The following is a 12,956-nucleotide window of genomic DNA, read 5'->3' as shown; positions in this document are numbered from 1 at the left end:
GGCATGCTCATTGAGTGTTTAGCCCCAGTGCTAGATTCTAGGGCTATAAGATGGATAAGACACACTCACTGTTTACTTAGCATCCCCAGGTGACACTTGAGGTCAGGCTGAACCCCCTCCCATGGCTCACTCTTAACACTGAGCAGTACACTGGAGTCTTCTCTGAGACTATTTTAAATTGAAGAATGAAGTTAGAAATAAAGAGATGCTCACTTCATTAGTCATTGAAAGTGAAAGTTGCTCGGTCGTGTCCGACTCTTTTTGACCCCATGGATTATACAGTCCGTGGAATTCTCCTGGCCAGAATACTGGAGCGGGTAGCCTTTCCCTTCAGTCTTTTAAAACATGAAAAATGCTGTTGAGGATGTGTAACTACTGGAATTCTTATACATTGCTGGTGGGAATGCAAAATTCTACAGTTGCTTTGGAAGATAGTTGGCAGATTTATACAAAATTAAACATATACTTACTACATGACTCAGCAAGGCCACTTCTGGATATTTTACCAAGAGAGATAGAAATGTAAGTCTACATGAAAACGTGTATTTAAATGTTTTTAGTGACTTTATTCACTGCATTCTCAAGTCAACACAATTACTCATCATCTGTGAGTAGATAAACTGTGGTATATCTATACAATAGAATACTGCTCTGATATAAAAAGGAAAGAATTAACTGATACATGAATTTCAAGTGAAGATGTGGAGAGCTGACTCATTTGAAAAGACCCTGATGCTGGGAAAGATTGAGGGCAGGAGGAGAAGGGGATGACAGAGGATGAGATGGTTGGATGGCATCACTGACACAATGGACATGAGTTTGGGTGGACTCTGGGAGTTGGTGATGGACAGGGAGGCCTGGTGTGCTGCAGTTCATGGGGTCGCAAAGAGTCGGACACAACTGAGCGACTGGACTGAACTGATACTAAGAGAAGGAAGTCAGACTCAAGTAAGGGCCAATTTATGTGACATTCTGGAAGAGACAAACCATCAGACCAGTGATCTGGTTTCCTGGGATTTTAACAAGAGATGGAAGGATAAAGAGAGAGGGAGAGAGAGGGATGGGGGAGGGGAAGAGAGATCTGAATTGCAATCCCATTAATCATAGGAATTTTTCTACTTCAGCTTCATCTATCAATAAAATGAAGCTTAAGACTAAACTCCACATTCCTTTCAGAGTCCTAAATAACCCTCAAGGGGAGATGGGGAGCAAATTCATTTCATAACTAGGGAGGCTGAGTTACCCTTCAGCCAAGAAGCTATGTAGAATACATTAATAGTTTCCATCTCTTTTTTTAAGGGAGAAACTAATAGGCCTGGCTCTTTAGAGCATGAATAACTAAGAAGGTTTTGAATTTCTGGGCTTTTTGGAGGATTGGGTCTGATAAGTTAAACATTGACTAAATAAAGGCCAAAAGTTAGGGAGTTACTAACAGGCTAATTTAAGACTTCACGGTTTACTAAAGAAGTTTAATTTTGCCTGGTGAAATTTAGACATATATTTTAAAATATGAGACAAGTTTTTAATACTAGTACTTTAACTTTTTTCTCTCTCTCTCTCTTTTTTAATTTAAAAGATGTAATTACAAAAGTCATCCAGAATGTATTCACATTGTGAAAAAAATCTAAAGATAAGGATTGGGATTTCCCTGGCAATCCAGAGGCTAAGTCTTTGTACTCCCAGTGCAGGGGGCCCGGGTTTGGTACCACAAGCAGCAACGAAGAGTTCACATTCTTCAACTAAAGATCCTATATGGCAGAAACAAGACTGAAGATCCCATGTACCACAACTAAGACCCGGTGTGGCCAAATAAATAAAGATTTTTTTAAGAACAGATGTAGATCATCTTCTCAACCTCACCTCAACAACTGAGTCAGGTTTGCAGAAGCTAACATTTACCATTCTAGATTGCCTGATGCATTTTAAAATACATTTGTAATTATGAGTGCATTGTTAATATTTATACCTTTTTACTTAAATGTATACACCTATACAAATACATACCTAATTTGTTTTGTTTAGTCTCAATATTGATGATATTGAACTGGATGCACTGTTACCCAATACACTTGCAACACTTGACAATGTACCATGGATATATTTCTGTCCCTGTCCATGGATTTCTCCCATCCCTTTAAACTGTGTATAGTTTTTTATAATGTGGTTATATAACTTTTATCTATGTTGCTAGTTTTATCTGAAAAATTAGTATGTGAACATGATACAATAAATTCAAACAGTACAAAAAGTAAGTGGCAGAAAATGAGTCTTCCTCTCACTCAAGACCCCAACTGCTTTAGTCCTCATATCATATTTTTATGTAGACATTTGAAGGCATCCTGTGAATATATAATAATATAAACACACACACATAAACACATATATATAAATGTAGGGATATGACATGCTTATATATAGCATTCATCCATGTATACTTCCTTTTGTGGTAAAAATACTTGTGTGTGTATATGTATGTGTAGCGTGTAGGGTATCATTTATATTATATATAATATATAGTTTACTGTGTAACTATAGCAATGATTATATATAATCCTTTTGAAAACCAGAGTATACACTATCCTTCTGAACTTTGCCTTCACTAGCAATGTATCTTGCAACCTGTTCAATATCAGCACACATGGCTACTTCTTTCAGACAAATGAATGAATGAATTAGAATTCTTTCATACAACTACATAATATTTTCATACAGAGATATCAACATTTATTCTCTTCCAATGAATGGACAGATATGGTGTTTCCCATATTCTAAAACATGTAATGTTCCAGTGATTTTTTTTTTTAATAAAAATTCCTGAAGGGGCCATAATTCATGTACCAATTCTCCTACTGACATTTAGTTAATTCCAATATTTTATTATTAAAGAGCTCCAACACATTCCCTCCACGTAGTTCTTAGTGTAGTATTGGATGAGATTGCTAGGAGAAACACCAATAACCTCAGATATGCAGATGACACCACCCTATGGCAGAAAGCAAAGAGGAACTAAAGAGCCTCTTGATGAAGGTGAAAGAGGAGAGTGAAAAAGCTGGCTTAAAACTCAACATTCAAAAACCTAAAATCATGGCATCTGGTCCCATCACTTCATGGCAAATAGACAGGGAAACAATGGAAACAGTGACAGACTTTATTTTCTTGGGCTCAAAAAATCACTGCAGATGGTGACTGCAGCCATGGAATTAAAAGACTCTTGCTCCCTGGAAGAAAAGCTATGATCAACCTAGACAGCATATTAAAAAGCAGAGACAGTACTTTGCTAACAAAGGTCCGTCTAATCAAAGCTATGGTTTTACCAGTAGTCACGTATGGATGTGAGAGTTGGACCATATAGAGAGCTGGGAGCCGAAGAGTTGATGCTTTTGAACTGTGGTGTTGGAGAAAGTTCTTTAGAGTCCCTTGGACTGCAAGAAGATCAAACCATTCAATCCTAAAGGAAATCAGTCCTGAATATTCACTGGAATGACTGAAGCTGAAGCTGAAGCTATAAAACTTTGGCCACCTGATGCGAAAAACTGACTCATTAGAAAAGACCTTGATGTTGGGAAAGATTGAAGGCAGGAGGACAAGGGGACAACAGATGATGATATGCTTGGATGGCATCACTGACTCGATGGACATGAGTTCGAGCAAGTTTGGGGAGTTGGTGATGGACAGGAAAGCCTAGCATGCTGCAGTCCATGGTGTCACAAAGAGTTGGACATGACTGAGTGACTGAACTGAACTGATAACTATTGCTTTAGGGAAAATATCAGAGTTGGAGTTGTGGACGGTTTATTAAAATTTAACATAAATAGATACTTTCAACTTGTCTCCAAAAAAAACTCTATTGTTTCCACCAATAGGAAATGGACAAATTTATCCATACACTTACCATCACATAAATATTTTGTTAGTAACTTAATGAATGGGGGAAAAAAATGGTTTTTAATGATAGTTTCATATAATCTTCCTGACTCCTGATGAGTTTGAACATGTTTTAATGTGGTTATGTTATTTAAAATTTTATTTTCTCTAAGTCATTTGTTCCTGTAATTCACTAAAACTTAGACTAAGTTTTAGTGAATTGTTTGCTTTTTATTGTTTCATAGAAATTCTGCACATATTTCACTCTGTATTCTATATATATTGCAAATTTATTTTCCAAGCATTGCTATGATTTCTTTTAAAACAGAGGTTTTAAAATTTTGATTTAGTCAAATTCACTCATTTTTTCTCTATAGATTTTATATTTTATGTCTTGTTTAAGAATGTCTTCTGTGCATACTCCTCTTTTATTTATTTCTAACATTTTTTAACCATTATACTTTAATGCATCTATAACTTATTTTTGTGGGTCATGTGAAGTTGTGATTTAACTTTTTATTTTTAAAATGGATAGTTAATCTTCCAACACACTTTCCACATTGACCTAAAATCCTACCACCGTTACATACTTCCATACACACATGTGTCTGTTTCTCAATTCTCTCTGCTATCTCATTGATCTACATTTTCCTGAACCAATACCATGTTTTGGTTTTAATTACTAAGCTTTAAAAAAATATTCTGAAATAGGCTGCATTTCTTTACACTAATGAGATATCAGAAAGGGAATGATTGAAAAAAAGAAACCAATACCTTTAAAAGCGTACCCCTTAAAACAAAATACTTAGGAATAAACCTGACCAAGGAGGTGAAAGATTTTTATACTGAGAATTATACCATGTTAGTAAAAGAAATTGATGATCTAAAGAAAGGGAAAGCTATCCCATGCTTTTGGATTAGAAGAATTAATATTATTAAAATGGTCATACTACCCAAAGCAATCTACAGATTTAGTGTGATCTCTACAAATTACCCATGACATTTTCCACAGAACTAGAACAGATAGTCCTAAAATTTATATGGAACCATAAAGGACCCAGAACTGCCAAAGCAATCCAAAGGAAAAAGAACAAAGCAAGAGGAATAACCCGCTCAGACTTCAGACAATACTGTGAAGCTACAGTAATCAAAATGGCACAGTATTGGCAAAAGAAAGAAAGAAAACAGACAAATGGATCAATGGAAAAGAATAGAAAGCCTAGAAATAAACCCATACAACTATGGTCAATTAATTTTGAGGCAAGAATATACAATATGAAAAGAGGCTCTTCAGCAAGTGCTGTTGGGAAAGTTGGACAGCCACATATAAATCAATGACATTAGAACTCAACCTCACACAGTATACAAAAAATAAACTCAGAATGGCTTGAAGACGTTAAACATAAGACATGACTCCTAGAAGAGATCATAGGCAAGACATTCTCTGGCATAAATTGTACGGTTTTCTTAGGTCAGTCTCTCAAGACAATGGAAATAAAAACAAAGATTAACAAATAGGACCTATCAAACTTACAAGTTTTTACACAGAAAAGGAAACCATAAACAAGATGAAAAGACAACCTAGAGAATGGGAGAAAATATTTGCAAATGATGTGACTGACAAGGGCTTAATTTTCAAAATATACAAACAGCTCACACAATTCAACAACAACAAAAAACAAACAACCCAATTGAAAAATGGACAGAATATCAAAATAGACACTTCTGCAAAGAGGAAATACAGATGGTCAGTAGGCACATGAAAACTTGTATTCTTCATTTGTACTCCATCTTTCAACACAGATCTACATGCTTCTCAGCCATGGTATCTGCTGAGTAGGAATCAATTATACTGCAACTTTACCTTCAATTAGAAATGAGTCCAGGAAAACGGGCATTTGTAACTATCAGTTCAACACGGGTTTACTTTTCCTTGTTGCACCAATGCTTAACAAAATACCTGCATTACCAGTTTACTGGGAGTTGAACTCATAGCCATGTTTTCCCAGCCTTGTATGGGAAAAACAAATTAATCTAGACTTCACTGTTTTAGGACTTGGTGGTAATTCAGCTTCAGCTGGACAAAGGATTCACTTTTGCCCTACTTAAGAAGAAAGGTTTACTTAGCAAATTAATAGTATAAATAGGCATTGAGCATGTTTAAGCTACTTTGAACACTATTTTTAAGGGCTTTAGCAAATTAATTTTATGCAAATTGTGTTGCTAATGCTATTGCCGCTAATCTGTTCATTAAAGCCAGAGGGAGCCAACTTTATTTTGGTAATTAGTTGAAGTTACTCCATGTATTAAAAAGCACTAAACTGCATTTCTTTTAAAGTGTACTATAAATTTAGATCTTTCACGATTTTAGACTTTCTCCCATGACATAGTATGAAATGATGAGCTCAGAGTTTTGTCTTTGGTGGCTGGGGGAAGGGTGCATGGCTGGGAACTGTTAACATGAAATATTACAAGTTCTTTGACTTCAGGAAAAATGCATTTGGTCAGCTCATACCTGTAATTCAAAGACGCACCTGGTGGGACGAGTATTGCTGTCCCTCTGACTGAGAGAAGCAGGGAGACTGCACTGGTCTTTCAAAGACAGAGAAGAATTGCCATGACTTAATCGGACAATGATGTGCCCTGATCCATTATCAAATGTCAGACTGTTGCAGTCAACTTCTTTCCGTGCTCCAGAAACGCCATGTTGTCTGATAGTGTTTGGAACGAGAGACATAGCAGGTGGCAACTATCGATGTGACCTTTCGGGTTATCTACAGGACACTGAGTGCATTTAAAGGGATAAAGTTGACATTTGTGGTTATGATCATTCATAGTCTCATCATCTGTCCATTGATCTAAGACACTGGTCACATCAATGTCTAGAAGCCCAGTGACAAATGTGACATCTGACTGATCGGCCAAAGCTCCAGTGAATTTTGCCATTTATTATTATAATTATTGTTGAGTCAATTTTCCTTTCCCCAATTATGGGGATGTGGGGTAGTGAGCTGTCAAAAGGAAGGATACAGCTGCTTAAAGTTACGGCAAGCTATAGGCAATATTTTGACATAGAAAAGGGTTGTTTCTCAGTGCCTGTATCTACTTCTTTTCCTCTTTCCTCCATAACATAATTTTTCAAATGATTAAACTTATGATAATTTTGGTGGGAAAGTCATATTGTGCCAGATGCTTTATATATATATATAACACCATATGGAAACACCCAAACAGACTTTTTGACCAACCCTGTAATTCATCTCTTTTTAGTAACTGTTACCTATTGCCATGTGACAAATTAACCCAGTTTAGTGACTTTCAGTACAAGAGACACAGGAGATTTGAGTTTGATCCCTGGGTTAGGAGGATCCCCTGGAAAAGGAAATGGCAACCCACTCCAGTATACTTGCCTGAAAAATCCCATGGACAAAGGAGCCTGGCGGGCTGCAGTCCAAAGGGTCGCAAAGAGTCAGACACTACTGAGCAACTCAGCACAGCACAGCACACACAGTGGCTTTAAACAATGAACATTTATTATTAACCAGGGTCTGTGGTCAGGAATCCCGATGCAACTTAGTGGACACTGCTGCCCAGGATTTCGCAAAAGAGTGCAATCAAGATGTCAGCCCAGAAGCTCTCACAAGCCTCTACTCCAAGAGACAGCTTGGGGCAGATCTGCTTCCAAGTTCACCCATGCGGCTGCTGGCAGCCTCAGCTCCTTCCTGGCTGTTACTGGAGACACTGGCTCCTCATTGCATGGGCCTCTCCACAGGGCAGCTCACAACATGACAGCTGGTTTCCTTCAGAACAGTGAGCTAGCAAGAGGCTGAGAGTTCAAGCTGAGAGGGAAACCACAGTCTCCATCACCTAATATCAGAAGTGACAACCCCTAACTTTGCTAGAAGTGAATCACTAGGTCTGGTCCACACTTACGAGGAGGGATCATGTAAAACTGAATACCATGAGGCAAGGATCATTTGGGACCATTTTAGAGGCTGCCTTCAATGCTAGGGTAAATGGATAAGGTAGGGATCACATGGGTTTCCCAGGTGGCGCTGGTGGTAAAGAATCTGCCTGCCAATGCACGAGACGCAGGTTCCATCCCTGGGTCAGGAAGATCCCCTGGAGGAGGAAAGGGCAACCTACTCCAGTATTCATGCCTGGAGAATTCCATAGACAGAGGAGACTGGCAGGCTACAGTCACATGGGGACGACTGAGTGACTAAGCACAGCACAGCTCACGAATCACATACTGTATTTAAGAGATAGGGCAACTGAGATTTACAGCCACTTGTGTAAGAACACACAGATAATATTCTGAAACAGAGATTTGAATCAGACCATTCTGCTGCTCTCCATGCCTTTAGTCTCTCCATAACACTGTCTTTCCAGACTAGGGCATACTACTCAGCCTCAGATGTGGCAGAAAACACGTCCTGCTTGTCTCAGGAAAAGGTGAAGTAAACACATTCTGGCTGCTAAGACTTACTCCCAGGACCAAAGTACTAAAGCTTTTAAATCAAGCCTTCGGGAGTTTGGGATTGACATATACACACTACTATATATAAAATAACTAACAAGGCCCTACTGTGTAGCACAAGGAACGCTACTCAATATTCAGTAACCTATATGTGTAGCTGGAGAAGGAAATGGCAACCCACTCCAGTATTCTTGCCTGGAGAATCCCGTGGACAGAGGAGCCTGACAGGCCGTGGTCTATAAGGTCGCAAAGAGTCGGACACGACTAAAGTGACGAAGCAAAGAATATGGATAAAGAATCTGAAAAAAGAATATATATGTATAAGTAAATCACCTTACTGTTTACCTGAAACTAACAAAACATTGTACTTTCCCTCACAGAGATATATGCTAATGTATCAGGTTGAGAGAGAGTTGGAGACTATACTAGAATCAGCGGAGTCATATGTAAGGGTTGATGTCAGCGCAGGAAAAAAAGCACTTTGGACAAGAAATTAATCTTAATTTTAGTATAGTTTTGTCTCCCTCTCCCCCAGGTATATTTTTGAATTTAATACCGTGAGCTGAATATCCCTGCCATTGAGACAGAAACACATGTCCTATCCCATCCCATACCTTTCTCAGGTCTAGTCTTGAAAATGAGTTAGTTGCTCAGTTGTGTCTGACTCTTGTGCGGCTCCATGGACTGTAGCCCACTAGGCTCCTCTGTCCATGGGATTTTCCAGGCAAGAATACTGGAGTGGGGTGCCACTTTCTTCTCCAGGGGATCTTCCCGACCCAGGAATCAAACCCAGGTCTCCTGCATTAAAGTCAGATTCTTTACCGTCTGAGCCACCAGGGAAACCCTTAGTCTGTCTTAGTCTACTGTTATCCTGAATTCTGCTAATTCTTACTGAACCCACAAAATCCAGCTTTTTCTGATACAATTTTGCTGTCGCCAATGTCACAAATCATTCCAAAGGCCATACTCACAAAACACCAAAAAGAGTGGAAGTAAATGGATATAAGAGGGGCAATTTCTGTATCCTCTCTGTGTATAGCTTTTTTATGACCACAGACATTTCTTGGAGATATTTCCTTACAGAAGAATTTCAACTGAGCATTTGATAAAATGTGTTTCATTCTGCAGCTTATCTAAAAATGAGAATGTTGTTGGTGCTGGATGGTTTCACACACCTAAGTGTTAAGAGATTAGCTACAATGTATCCTTGGGCAGCTTATGATCATTGATTTTTTTCTTAAGCCGGTTTTTCAGGAGAAATGGTGGTTGGCTCCATTGCGCCCACAAACTTATGGACAATGGACACCCTGTGCGTTTTTAAATGGGACTTGAGTATTAACTCATGTCTTCTTCTAACTGTCATGAATGCAACACTAATTCAATCAGATTAAGTGACGTTTATAGAGCAACTACTATGTGAAAACACCAGGCTAAATGTTTTCATCTATATTGTTTAATATGCACATCGATCTTATAAATTATTATCATTTTTTTAATTCAGCACCTAAGTTTATGGAGATTACATGATTTTTCCAGGGTTACATGGGTAGTAGTTTACAGAGCCAATATTAGAACTTAAAATCTTTTGACTCCACATAAAAAAAGTAAAATGTTCTTTCTATTCTATGTCAAACTTGGAAAGTGTGGCCACATTTTTTATTAAGTTTCCTGCTAAGTACATAAGATAAATTGTATGACACTAATTTGTCATACATATTCCAAGGAAGTCCTTTCAGAGGGCTTACTATTTTGCAGGGGAGCAATAAGAACTTCTATTTTAAATTTCTAATACTCTGACAATTTCCTTACCCAAATTGCCTGCCATTAGAACCACAAGATTAGCATTCAAGGATGAGGTGTTCTCTAGGATTGGAACCAGTCATGACTGGGAAAAAGAAAACACAGCCAAATCTTGACTAAGATAATGGAGGATGGGAATTATGTATATAACTGAGGTCTGTAGTGAATTGTAATCTTTTTAAATTTTAGTTACTAGTTTCAAGCATTTAAAAAAATCAATTTAATTGTTTTCTCAGTTCAACTAAGCAGAAGCAAAATTAAATATTGTATCAGTTAAAATAAGGTTGTTATGGTGAAAAGTACTCCCAAAATGGTGAGAGAAAACAGTTAATTTCTCTGTTATATAAAATCTATCCGGAGAGGGCCAGCCCAACGTCAAGATGGTGGCACCAGGTGCTCAGGACTCAGTCTTGAAACTCTGTTGCAGCATCCCTAGGGTGTGCCTTTGTACTCCTGTCTAAGATGGCTGTGGGCAACAGCCATCACAGACACGTGTCAAGCAGCAGGATGGAAGACAGGAGGGATAGAAGATGACCTTCCTTTTAAAGAGACTTCCCAGAAACCTCACAGAACACTGCTCCCTATAGCAAGGTGAGCAGCATTAACCCCATGGTGCTGCTAAGTCGCTTCAGTCATGTCTGACTCTGTGCGACCCCATAGACGGCAGCCCACCAGGCTCCCCCGTCCCTGGGATTCTCCAGGCAAGAACACTGGAGTGGGTTGCCATTTCCTTCTCCATAGGGAAGCTGCCAAATGTAGTTTTAAGTAAAGATGCCAATATGTCGGATTGAAAATAAAAGTCCCATTCATTTGAGACAGAGACTCAGAATATGTCGTTGGTGGCAATGAAGAAAATCTACTTTAAGAATTCAACTACTTTTAATTTCTAGAAATAATGATGTCTGATGAAGTGATCAAAAAGCTGGCAATTAGAAGAGGAGGTCTCAAACACAACATGTGCATCATTTCTTGGATTAACCAAAAACAGAATGCAAACTCTTCGTATTTAATAATAGCTTTTATATTTAATTGGAGAAGGAAATGGAAACCCACTCCAGTTCTCTTGCCTGGAGAATCCCGTGGACGGAGGAGCCTGGTTGGCTACAATCCATGGGGTCGCAAAGAGTCGGACACAATTGAGCGACTTCACTTTCACTTTCACTTGATATTTAATAGCTCTCTTGGAAAGTATGGAGATAAAATTTTGCACAGAATAAGAACAGCAGAACAGCCAGACCTATGAGCTCATAGACTCTGACTATGGCAATAAGAGATCTATGTAAATGAGAGGGATTATTTCTCTGATGAAAACCTCACATCTGTCCCCAGACATCTCAGCTTTCAGCACAAGCCTATATGGCCCACACAGGCACTAACTTATTGAAGCTAGGTTTGAATCTACTTAATCATCAATCTATCTTTTGGTGTAATGAAAATCTGCTGAATAAATTAATACTTGCTTTAGTTGTCCAAAATTTATCTCTAGTCTGCTTGGGGCCCTAAATTTACTATATTATCTACACTGCTCAAGAATGAAAAGAAATTATTCCATGATTGGACTTACATATAGTCAATTCTCAAATAGCTAAACCAGAAAGTATAATGGTGTGGATAAATATGGAATGTTGTTGTTTAGTTACTGTCTCTTTTGTGACCCCATGAACTGTAGCCTGCCAGGCTCCTCTGTCCATGGGATTTTCCAGGCAAAAATACTGGAGTGGGTTTCCAATTGCTGCTCCAGGGGATCTTTCTGACCCAGGGATTGAACCCACATCTTCTGCATTGGCAGGCAGATATTTTGCCACTGAGCCACCAGAGAATCCCCAAAACAGAATACAGTGAATTAAAAATCACTCATATTTAAATCCCGTAGCGTTTTGCACTTTGTAGAGCATCTATTACTGCATAATTATGTATTCTTCTGTCCAAAAATTACACATATGCATATTCTGATGCATCCAGAAAAGAAGTCAAGGTGGAAGAAACCAGCCAAGAGATGGTGTTGTTAATCATCATGCAGATAATTGAGAACATAATTTTATCTACCATATTCTATCAGAAAGGACTCAGAGCAGTTGACAAAAGTGTGTATGACACCATGTATTAGAGAATTTATCTTATCCTGTTCAAACAAAACCTCATGCCAGGGCAAGTGGCATGTTCAGTGAGATGCATTTGTCTTTGGGAAGTCTGCAACTAGTCAAGACGGACTCTTGGTATGTACAAAACTTTTAGAAATAAGGATAATAACAGCTCCCCTGCTGTATCAATAAATCACCATAGTTCCTATGTGAGGGACTGACAGCAGCTGTCAGATCAGAGTTTCTTTGAAATGCCTTATAAATACGATCTAAAGAGCCAGATTGTTCTTTAACAGCCTTGTTATCCTAATGAAATCACTCTGCTTCCTAATCTTTGCTCCAGACACCACCAAGGTTGGGCCAAGGAAGCCCCATCTCCCCAAATGACTCTAAACACCAAGTTTGGATGACAGATTCATGATTGGATCTGCCTCCCCATTAATTTATTTGCAGGAGACACCTGTGCCAGTAACCTCGTTAGGGCTTGGAGCTTGTCCCTAGAAAGGCATGCCTTTCCTCTCACTGAACCCGCTTCCCATAATTCTTAATTATTCTCTATTGCCTGGTGGGGAAAAGGCACATGACATGGAAAATTTTATAGGGTCTAATCATTAACCAGCTCTGTTCTTGAGTGGAGTTCGAGTATTAGAGAAAATGGCCTGTCTCAATCCCCCTAGCTACTTTCAAAATCATTGGCCAAAGGAATTTTCCACGTGTATTTTCTGCTTGAG

This window comes from Bos javanicus, chromosome 16, assembly GCF_032452875.1.
Source record: "Bos javanicus breed banteng chromosome 16, ARS-OSU_banteng_1.0, whole genome shotgun sequence".
Classification (NCBI taxonomy): domain Eukaryota; kingdom Metazoa; phylum Chordata; class Mammalia; order Artiodactyla; family Bovidae; genus Bos; species Bos javanicus.
The sequence above is the reverse complement of the archived record's forward strand: the minus strand, read 5'-3'. Positions refer to the sequence as shown.